This window comes from Schistocerca cancellata, chromosome 2 (genome assembly GCF_023864275.1).
Source record: "Schistocerca cancellata isolate TAMUIC-IGC-003103 chromosome 2, iqSchCanc2.1, whole genome shotgun sequence".
In the NCBI taxonomy this organism is placed as follows: Eukaryota; Metazoa; Arthropoda; class Insecta; order Orthoptera; family Acrididae; genus Schistocerca; species Schistocerca cancellata.
In genome coordinates, this window is record NC_064627.1 from 869473309 (window position 1) to 869482742 (window position 9434).

Consider the following 9434-nt stretch of genomic DNA (forward strand, 5'->3'; position numbering starts at 1 on the left):
ACTGGGTTTCCATCTGAGCTCTTGATGTTCATACAAGTGGTTCTCTTATCTCCAAAGGTCTCTTTAATTTTCCTGTAGGCAGTATCTATCTTACCCCTAGTGAGATAAGCCTCTACATCCTTACATTTGTCCTCTAGCCATCCCTGCTTAGCCATTTTGCACTTCCTGTCGATCTCATTTTTGAGACATTTGTATTCCTTTTTGCCTCCTTCATTCACTGCATTTTTATATTTTCTCCTTTCATCAAATTAAATTCAATATTTCTTCTGTTACCCAAGGATTTCTGCTAGCCCTCGTCTTTTTACCTACTTGATCCTCTGCTGCCTTCACTACTTCATCCCTCAAAGCTACCCATTCTTCTTCTACTGTATTTCTTTCCCCCATTCCTGTCAATTGTCCCCTTATGCTCTCCCTGAAACTCTGTACAACCTCTGGTTCTTTCAGTTTATCCAGGTCCCATCTCCTTAAATTCCCACCTTTTTGCAGTTTCTTCAGTTTTAATCTACAGGTCATAACCAATAGATTGTGGTCAGAGTCCACATCTGCCCCTGGAAATGTCTTACAATTTAAAACCTGGTTCCTAAATCTCTGTCTTACCATTATATAATCTATCTGGTACCTTTTAGTATCTCCAGGGTTCTTCCATGTATACAACCTTCTATCATGATTCTTAAACCAAGTGTTAGCTATGATTAAGTTGTGCTCTGTGCAACATTCTACCAAGTGGCTTCCTCTTTCATTTCTTAGCCCCAATCCATATTCACCTACTATGTTTCCTTCTCTCCCTTTTCCTACACTCGAATTCCAGTCACCCATGACTATTAAATTTTCGTCTCCCTTCACTATCTGAATAATTTCTTTTATTTCATCATACATTTCTTCAATTTCTTCGTCATCTGCAGAGATAGTTGGCATATAAACTTGTACTACTGTAGTAGGTGTGGGCTTCGTATCTATCTTGGCCACAATAATGCGTTCACTATGCTGTTTGTAGTAGCTTACCTGCATTCCTATTTTCCTATTCATTATTAAACCTACTCCTGCATTACCCCTATTTGACTTTGTGTTTATAACCCTGTAGTCACCTGACCAGAAGTCTTGTTCCTCCTGCCACCGAACTTCCCTCATGTATGTTAATGGTAATTAGTTCAAAAATGAAAAACAAATTTAAGTAGGCAGATGGTAAAACAAGAGGGAAAGAAAAAATATCCCAACTTGCTTCGTCACTAACAGTCTTTCAGATTCCCGTTGACTGGATGCTCCGAGCTTTTGCAGCAGAAGGAATGCACAGTGGGGTAGTATTAAGAATAATTGATTCATTTTAGCTTGTAAATTGGGAATAGATAGTTAGAAATGATTGTGCAAGAACTGTTGTAATGAAATAAGTTCCATGGTGTTTGAGTTAAGGAGTGGACCAAGGGGCCCTGTGAAAATTTGTAAGATTAAGTGGTAGGGTTAAGAGAACTAATTGTTAGAATCAGTGGTGGCTCATAGGAATACATTCTGAGTGTTCACAAATTTTTAAATTCAGGTAAATATGAGAGCGTGAAATTAATAGCATCTGCTGTATAACCGTTATGCTTATCAAAATATTTATACAGCTTCAGCCACTGTCAATAATAATAATAATAATAATAATAATAATAATAATAATAATAATATGCATAACTTGTTTGAAAAAAGGAAGAATTGTTTTTGTGGAATACTGTTTTGTATATAACTAAGTTCAGTTTATGGCAAGAATAAAATAATGTTTAAGCTTTCATTACTCTCTGTTTCACGTTTTTGTGTAAATGGGAGTTTACATGGCTTTTTATTTTTTCAGACAAATGTACAAGATTCCTAATACATGTATTAATTAACGAATTAACTTCCGGTCTGAAAATCAGGCATTCTTACATTGCATCCGCACAACAACTTATGCTTCGTTAAATCTTCACTTGTAGACATGCTTATTTGATTTCATCACTGTCTCAGGCAACAGGTCTGGTCTGGAAGGCTCTACTTTCTTTGCGACTAACCTTTCCTGGTAATTTTCGTTTCTGTTAGTGGTCAGTATAGGTACAACAGAGTTTATGCTGACACTGCACAGGACGGCTTATTCCTGCGCAGTAAACAACCAACTCCAAACACAAACTGCCATTTGGAAATTATTAAATTCCAGTTGTACTATCTACCAACAAGGTCACTTGAATAGAATACAAATGAGGCCCTGAACCCATAAGGGCCAAAAGCACGTCGTCTGCAACCTCCCATATTCAAGTGAATATTAGAGAAACCAATGAGACAGCTTTTCTTGAATGTTGAGATATACATACAATGTAAGTCTACAGTATAGATAAACCTTACACACCATAAGATCAACAGGTGCTAGGGGCTTGAATAAATGCTACAGTCCCATAATTACTGAGGATGTGCTTTATTGTTCTTACTGCCTCAATTGGATTACTCTATGATTAAATCCAAAACTTAATACACTATATCTCATTCAGAATTCCACAAAACAGGTTTTTCTATGAATAAAACTATAACATATACTGATGTCAGACCTTATTTTACTATATAGTGAGTGAATTGCATTATCTGTGGAGTGTGCTACTACCTAGTGGGATTTATGACAAGCAAACATGGATAAGTCTGCTGCAGTTTGCTTCCACCTGGTGGCATTGACATAAACTTGTAATTGAGTGGAACCGACTAGCAGTGCATGCCATGAACTGCACATTTTTTATCAAATTGGTATATATTTGGCCCCTAAGGCAATTACGTCACAGCAGTTGCATATGTGCAGATGCTCCTTAAAATGTACACGGGTAAGGTGTGGTCACGACCCTGATGCGCAGTTTCACGGAGTCTAGAAGAGCAATGCAGCACATCATGGTGGATTTAGTGCTGTGTATTTCAGGCTACTGCATATACATTATGTTTAACAGCATTCAAAGAAAAATAACCAATAAACCTGCAAGGTGTAAAAACTTAGGGTATTCAAGTGCTCTTGTGCTCTACACAACAATCACTATTGATTAGAATAATTCTTAAGAGGCAAAATAGGGGCAGAGGGGCCTATCACGAGGAACTTAGTATAAAGGATAATCTAATATGGTTGACTCGAGGGACTGGGTCTTGATAAAAAGGAGGGCAATGTAGTGTATTGACTGTACTGGGCCAAAAAATATGCTAGAGTGGAAGTGCATTGTAACAGAGCCAGCCATAGGCGGGTGAGAGCATTATGCATTGGAAAGCAAAATATGACTGACTGGCATTGTGTTGTGATGAGACGCAACAGCCGACAGTGCAACACGCTAGTGGAAGGATTGAAGCCTTTCCTCACTTGCCACCATGGAAGTGATTAGAGTACGTGCCTTAAGCCCTAAATGAACATAGTCTGTAGTATATAAGTACTCAGCCATTTGTGTACTAGATGATTACTGCCTCAGTATCACAGCCTACAACATGAGCATGCGACTCTCAGAGTGACATCCTGGAATCCAGTATGGGGGTCCATTGTTTGAACATGGGACAGGGCAGGCTGCCCTGAGTCATGAGGGAGCTGCCCACTTGCTGGAGGATGTTCAAGGCCACCATCAGATGTGCCGCTGTGCTGTTGTCATGATTGCAACCAGAGACATCGCTGGCAATGACATTTGAGTGACACCACACTCGGCCCCACTCTTTGTGCTGCCAGTAATGCTGGGCATCTAGTGTTTCCCATAAGAGGCAAACCGACACCTCCACCCAGTTGCTCCTGATGTACTGTGGCCAAGGGGAGAAAAAGAAATTAATTGAACAAATCTACTGTCATCCTGATGTCCCATTTCACCCTCCAGGGAGACAGTCCAAGGGTCATTTCCTTTTCTGTTCTACTCGCAAATAGAGCAAGTGAAAAATGACTGACTATAAGCCTCCATACTAGCCTTAATCTCTCTAATTTATCTTCATGGTCCTCTCATGAAATGTATGTTGGCGGCAATAGAACCACTCTGCAGTCAACCTCAAATGCCCTGTCTTTAAATTTTCTCAATAGTGCTCTTTGAAAAGAATGTTGCATTCCCTGCAGTGATTCCCATTTGGCTCCCCAAAGCATCTCTGTAATATTTGCATGTTGTTCAAACCTAACAGTAACAAATCCAGCAGCCCACCTCTGAATTGCTTTATGTCTTTTTTTAATCTGACTTGGTGCTGATCCCAAACACTCAAACAGTACTCAACAATTGGTCGCGCTACTGTCCTATGTGCGATCTCCTTTATAGATGAACCACACTTTCTTAAAATTCTCCTAATAAGTCGAAGTCTACTACTCGTCCTCCCTACTACAGTCCTTACATGTTAATTCCATTTCATGTTGCTTTGCAATGTTATGACGAGATACTTAATCGTTGTGACTGTGTCAAGTATCATACTACAGATCTCATATTCAAACATTATGGGTTTCTTTTTCCTACTCATCTTCAGTAACTTATATTTACTACATTTAGAGGTAGCTGCCATTTATCAGACAAACTAGAGTTTTTGTCTAAGTCATCTTGTTTCCTCCTACAGTCACTCAACAGTGACACCTTCCCACACACTGCAGCATCATCAGCAAACAGCCACAGACTGCTGCTTACCCTGTCCATCAGATCATTTATGTATATATAAAATAATAGTGGTCCTATCGCACTTCCCTGAGGCACTCTTGACAATACTCTTGTCTCTGATGAACACTTGCCGTCGAGGACAACACACTGGTTATGTTACTTAGCAAGTCTTTGAGCCACTCACTTACCTAGCAACCTGTTCTGTATGCTTGTTACCTTTGTTAACGGTCAGCAGTGTGTCAATTCGTCAAATACTTTACATAAACCACTTGTTGCCCTTCATCGATGGTTCACAGGATCTCATGTGAGAAAAGAGCAAGCTGAGTTTTGCAAGAGGGGTGCTTTCTAAAACTGTGCTGATTTGTGGAAGAAGCTTTCCTCTCTCAAGGAAATTAATTATATATTGTAACTGAGAATAGGTTTAAAGGTTCTGCAGAAAACCAATGTTAAATATATGGACAACAATTTTGGCAGTTCATTCTTTTACACTTCTTCTGTACAAGAGTCACCTGTTGATTTTTTCCAGACACTTGGCTCTTTGCACTGGGAGAGAGACTCACAATAAATGCAAGCTAAGGAAGGGGCTGTAGATTACTCTTTGTAAAACCAAATAGGAATTCTATCAGGACCCAGTGTCTTCACTGTACTCTTTCCACTGGTCTGCACTCTCCTCTGCATTTAACAGTGGAATTCCCATTTCACTCTTTACGTTAAGGCTTTTGCTTTTAATTTCACCAAAGACTACGAGCAAAGTCAGTCCTTCCGGTAATCATTTCTTTATCATTCCTTCACATTTTTCATGTACCCATTTCGCCTTAGTTTTCCCTGAACTTTCTAATTCTATATTTCCCTGAACTTTCTATTTCTATATTCCTGAATTTCTCTGAATATTTTTGTACTTCCTTCTTTCATCAATCAGTTGAAGTATTTCTTCTGTTACCACTGATTTCTTTGCAGTTACCTTTCTTGTATCTATGTTTTTCATTCCAACTTCTGTGATTTCTCTTTTTAGGGACGTCCATTCTTCTTCAACTGAAATGCCTACTGAGTTGTTCATTATTGCAGTATCTATAGCCTCAGAGAACTTCAAACCTATCACTTCATTCCTTAGTAATTCAGTATCCCCTTCCATTTCTTTGGGCATTTATTCTTTCTGACTAGTCTCTTAAACTTCAGCCTACTCTTCATTATTACTAAACTGTGATCTAAATCGGTATATTCTCCTGGCTGTGCCTTACTGTTGGTTTCAACACTTTCATTTGTTTCTCTATGCCAGTGTTACTTATTACTATGTCCTCCCTACGGGAGTCTATGTGATGGTGAAGCAATGGCATGTTTGTATGATCTCCTACGTGAATTATTTCTTGAGTGTGAAATTTCAAACTTTGGCTTTACTTTTGCTATCTTCTACTGCCACACCAGAGTGGTCAACAAGTGACAGAATAGAAACCTTAGACCCACTTTGTGATTTTATGCAGGACCAGAATTTTCTCTGTTTCTCAGCAAGATCTACTGCTAACGTATGATGGTGGAAGTTGTTGTAAGCTTTGTGCATCTTTTTTTTTTTTTTTACAAACAAACAAATTTCTGTTAACTTTTGCCTGTCATTATTTAGGCATTCTCTTTTGAACTGAGAGAGCAACAGCCTTTGCTTCCTCAGCATTTTTCTAATTTTGTTGGTAAACCATGGTGGGTCTTTTTAATCCTTATTCCACTTATGTGGCACATTCTTCTCCAGAGTATGATTTACAATCTGTTTAAACTTTGCCTGTAATTCCTCTATGTCCATAGTTGTTGCTGTTGTGGTCATCAGTCCAGTGACTGATTTGATGCAGGTCTCCATGTTACTCTATCTGTGCAAGCCTCTTCATCTCTGAATAACTACTGCAACCTACATCCTTCTGAATCTGCTTAGTGTGGTCATCTCTTGGTCTTTCTCTATGATTTTTACCATCCAAGCTTCCCTCCAATGCTAAATTGGTAAGCCCTTGATGCCTCAGAACATGTCCTACAAACCGATCCCTTCTCTAGTCAAGTTATGCCATGAATTCCTCTTCTCCCCAGTTCTGTTCAGTACCTCCTCATTAATTGCATGATCTACCCATAAAATCTTCAGCATTTTTCTGTAGTGCCACATTTCAAAAGCTCCTATTCTCTTCCTGTCTAAATTATGTTAAAGTCCATGTTTCACTTCCTTACGTGGTTACACTCCATACAAATACTTTCAAAAAAGACTTCCTGACATTTAAGTCTATACTCGATGTTAATAAATTTCTCTTCTGCAGAAACACTTTCCTTGCCATAGCCACTCTAACACCAAAACTCATTTACTACCTTAAGTCTCTCATTTCCTAATCTAATTCCTTCAGACTCACCTGATTTAATTTGACTGCATTCCATTATCCTCATTTTGCTTTTGTTGATGTTCATCTTATACCCTCCTTGAAGACACTGTCCATTCCATTCAGCTGGTCTTGCAGCTCCTTTCCTGTCTCTGGCAGAATTACAGTGTCATCAGCAAAACTCAAAGTTTTTATTTCTTCTCCATGAGTTTTAATTCCTACCCCAAATTTTTCTTTTGTTTCCTTCACTGCTTGCTCAATATCCAGATTGAATAACATCGGAGATAGGCTTCAACCCTGTCTCACTCCATTCTCAACCACTGCTTCCATTTTGTACCCCTCGACTTGTGTAACTGCCATCTAGTTTCTCTAAAAACTGTAAATAGCCTTTTGCTCCCTGTATTTTATACCTGCCACCTTCAGAATTTGAAAGAAAGTATTCCAGTCAACATTGTCAAAAGCTTTCTCTAAGCCTACAAATGCTAGAAACATTGGTTTGCCTTTCCTTAATCTATCTTCTAAGATAAGTCGTAGGGCCAGTATTGCCTTGCTTGTTCCAACATTTCTATGGAATCCAAATTGATGTTTATGCCAAGGTTGGCTTGTACCATTTTTTTCCATTCATCCGTAAACAATTCTTGTTAATATTTTGCGGCCATGGCTTATTAAACTGATAGTTCGGTAATTTTCACACCTGTCAGCACCTGCTTTCTTTGGGATTGTAATTGTTATATTAGAGTATTTTGCCTGTCTCATACATCTTGCTCACCAGATGGAAGAGTTTTGTCATGGCTGGCTCTCCCTAGGCTAGTAGTAGTTCTAATGGAATGTTGTGTATTCTGGGACCTTGTTTTGACTTAGGTCTTTCAGTGCTCTGTCAAATTCTTCAGGTGGTATCATATCTCCCATTTCATCTTCATCTACGTCCTCTTCCATTACCACAATATTGCTCTCAGGTACTTTGCCCTTGTGTAGACCCAATACAGGGTGAGTCAGGAGGAAAGGTATGTGTTTTGATGGGTGATAGCATTAGTGATTCTGAACAAAAAACTCGATGTGGACATATGCCCATTTCTGAATGGTTTCCGAGATAAAACACTTTTAATATACATTTCTGTTTATTTTATGTATTATTCATTGTCATTGTTTACAACGTACCACAGTAGCATACAGGAAGTTGAGACGAACATTTTGATACAGGACGCTTGTGGTCAATCAAGTCAGGAAACTACCTGAAACTGGCCTACAAAAAGTACACAAGTTACAGCGCTCACACATCAAGCAAGACTTTCAATATTCTCGCGATCTCTTCATGCAAACTGGTAGTCCTAGACAAAAAATAAATAGGACCTTTTTTGTAGCAAATTTAATTTAGTTTAAGTGTGTACTGAGACACGTTTTCATTGGAGTGTGGGGTTTTCAAGTTATTAAAGAAAATGTACAAAAGTGATATTAAATGTCTTCTATCTTGGAAACCATTCGCAATAGAGCATAAGTCCACATGAAGTTTTTTGTTCAGAATCATTAATACTATCACATCTCAAAGCTTGTACCTTTCCTCCTGACTCACACTATATTTTTTCTGCTTTCCCTTCTTTGCTAAGGACTGGTTTGATATTGATATGGGTGGTTCTCTTTTCTCCAAAGGTTTCTTTAATTTTCCTATAGGCATTATCTACCTTACCACTAGTGATACATGCTTCTATGCCCTTGCATTTGTCCTCTAACCGTCCCTCTTAGCCATTTTGCACTTCCTGTCACTATCATTTTTGAGACTATTGTATTCCTTTTCGCCTGCTTCATTTAAAGCATTTTTATATTTTATCCTTTCATCAATTATATTCCTGATCTCTTCTGTTACCCACTGATTTCTACTAGTCCTCGTCTTTTTACCTACTTGATTTGCTGCTGCCTTCACTATTTCATCTCTCAAAGTTACCCATTCTTCTGCTGCTGTATCTCTTTCCCCTATTCTTGTCAATCGTTCCCTAATGCTTTCTCTGAAACTCTCTACAAGCTCTGGTTGTTTCAGTCCATAGTACTGGAAGTAAATGTTGTCAATTCATTATCAAAATGGGATGCTAACAACTGTCTATCTACTCTTCATAGCAGAAATGTTGTCCTAGACTTCTTGATTGATTTGTTAACTTTAGTTACCAAAGTAACTATGAAAACATTGTGGTAACTAATCTCCTTTCTTTAAACTGAAGCCAATGATTAGGTCTGGCCTGTTTGTAGCTATGAGGTCTAAAATATTTCCATTGCATGTGGGCTGTCAAACTAGCTGCTCAAGAAAATTTTTGGAAAATATATTCAAAAGAACTTTGCAAGACTATCTGTACCCCCTGCAGTGAATCCATAGACGTCTGAGTCTGTACTTGGTAGGTTAAAATTGCCTCCAGCTAATATTGCATCATCTGGGTATTTTCATACTACCGACCATAGACTTTCTATCAATAACTGTAAAACCATAACAGTGGAATCAGGTGGCCAGTACAAACATCGGACAGTTAAG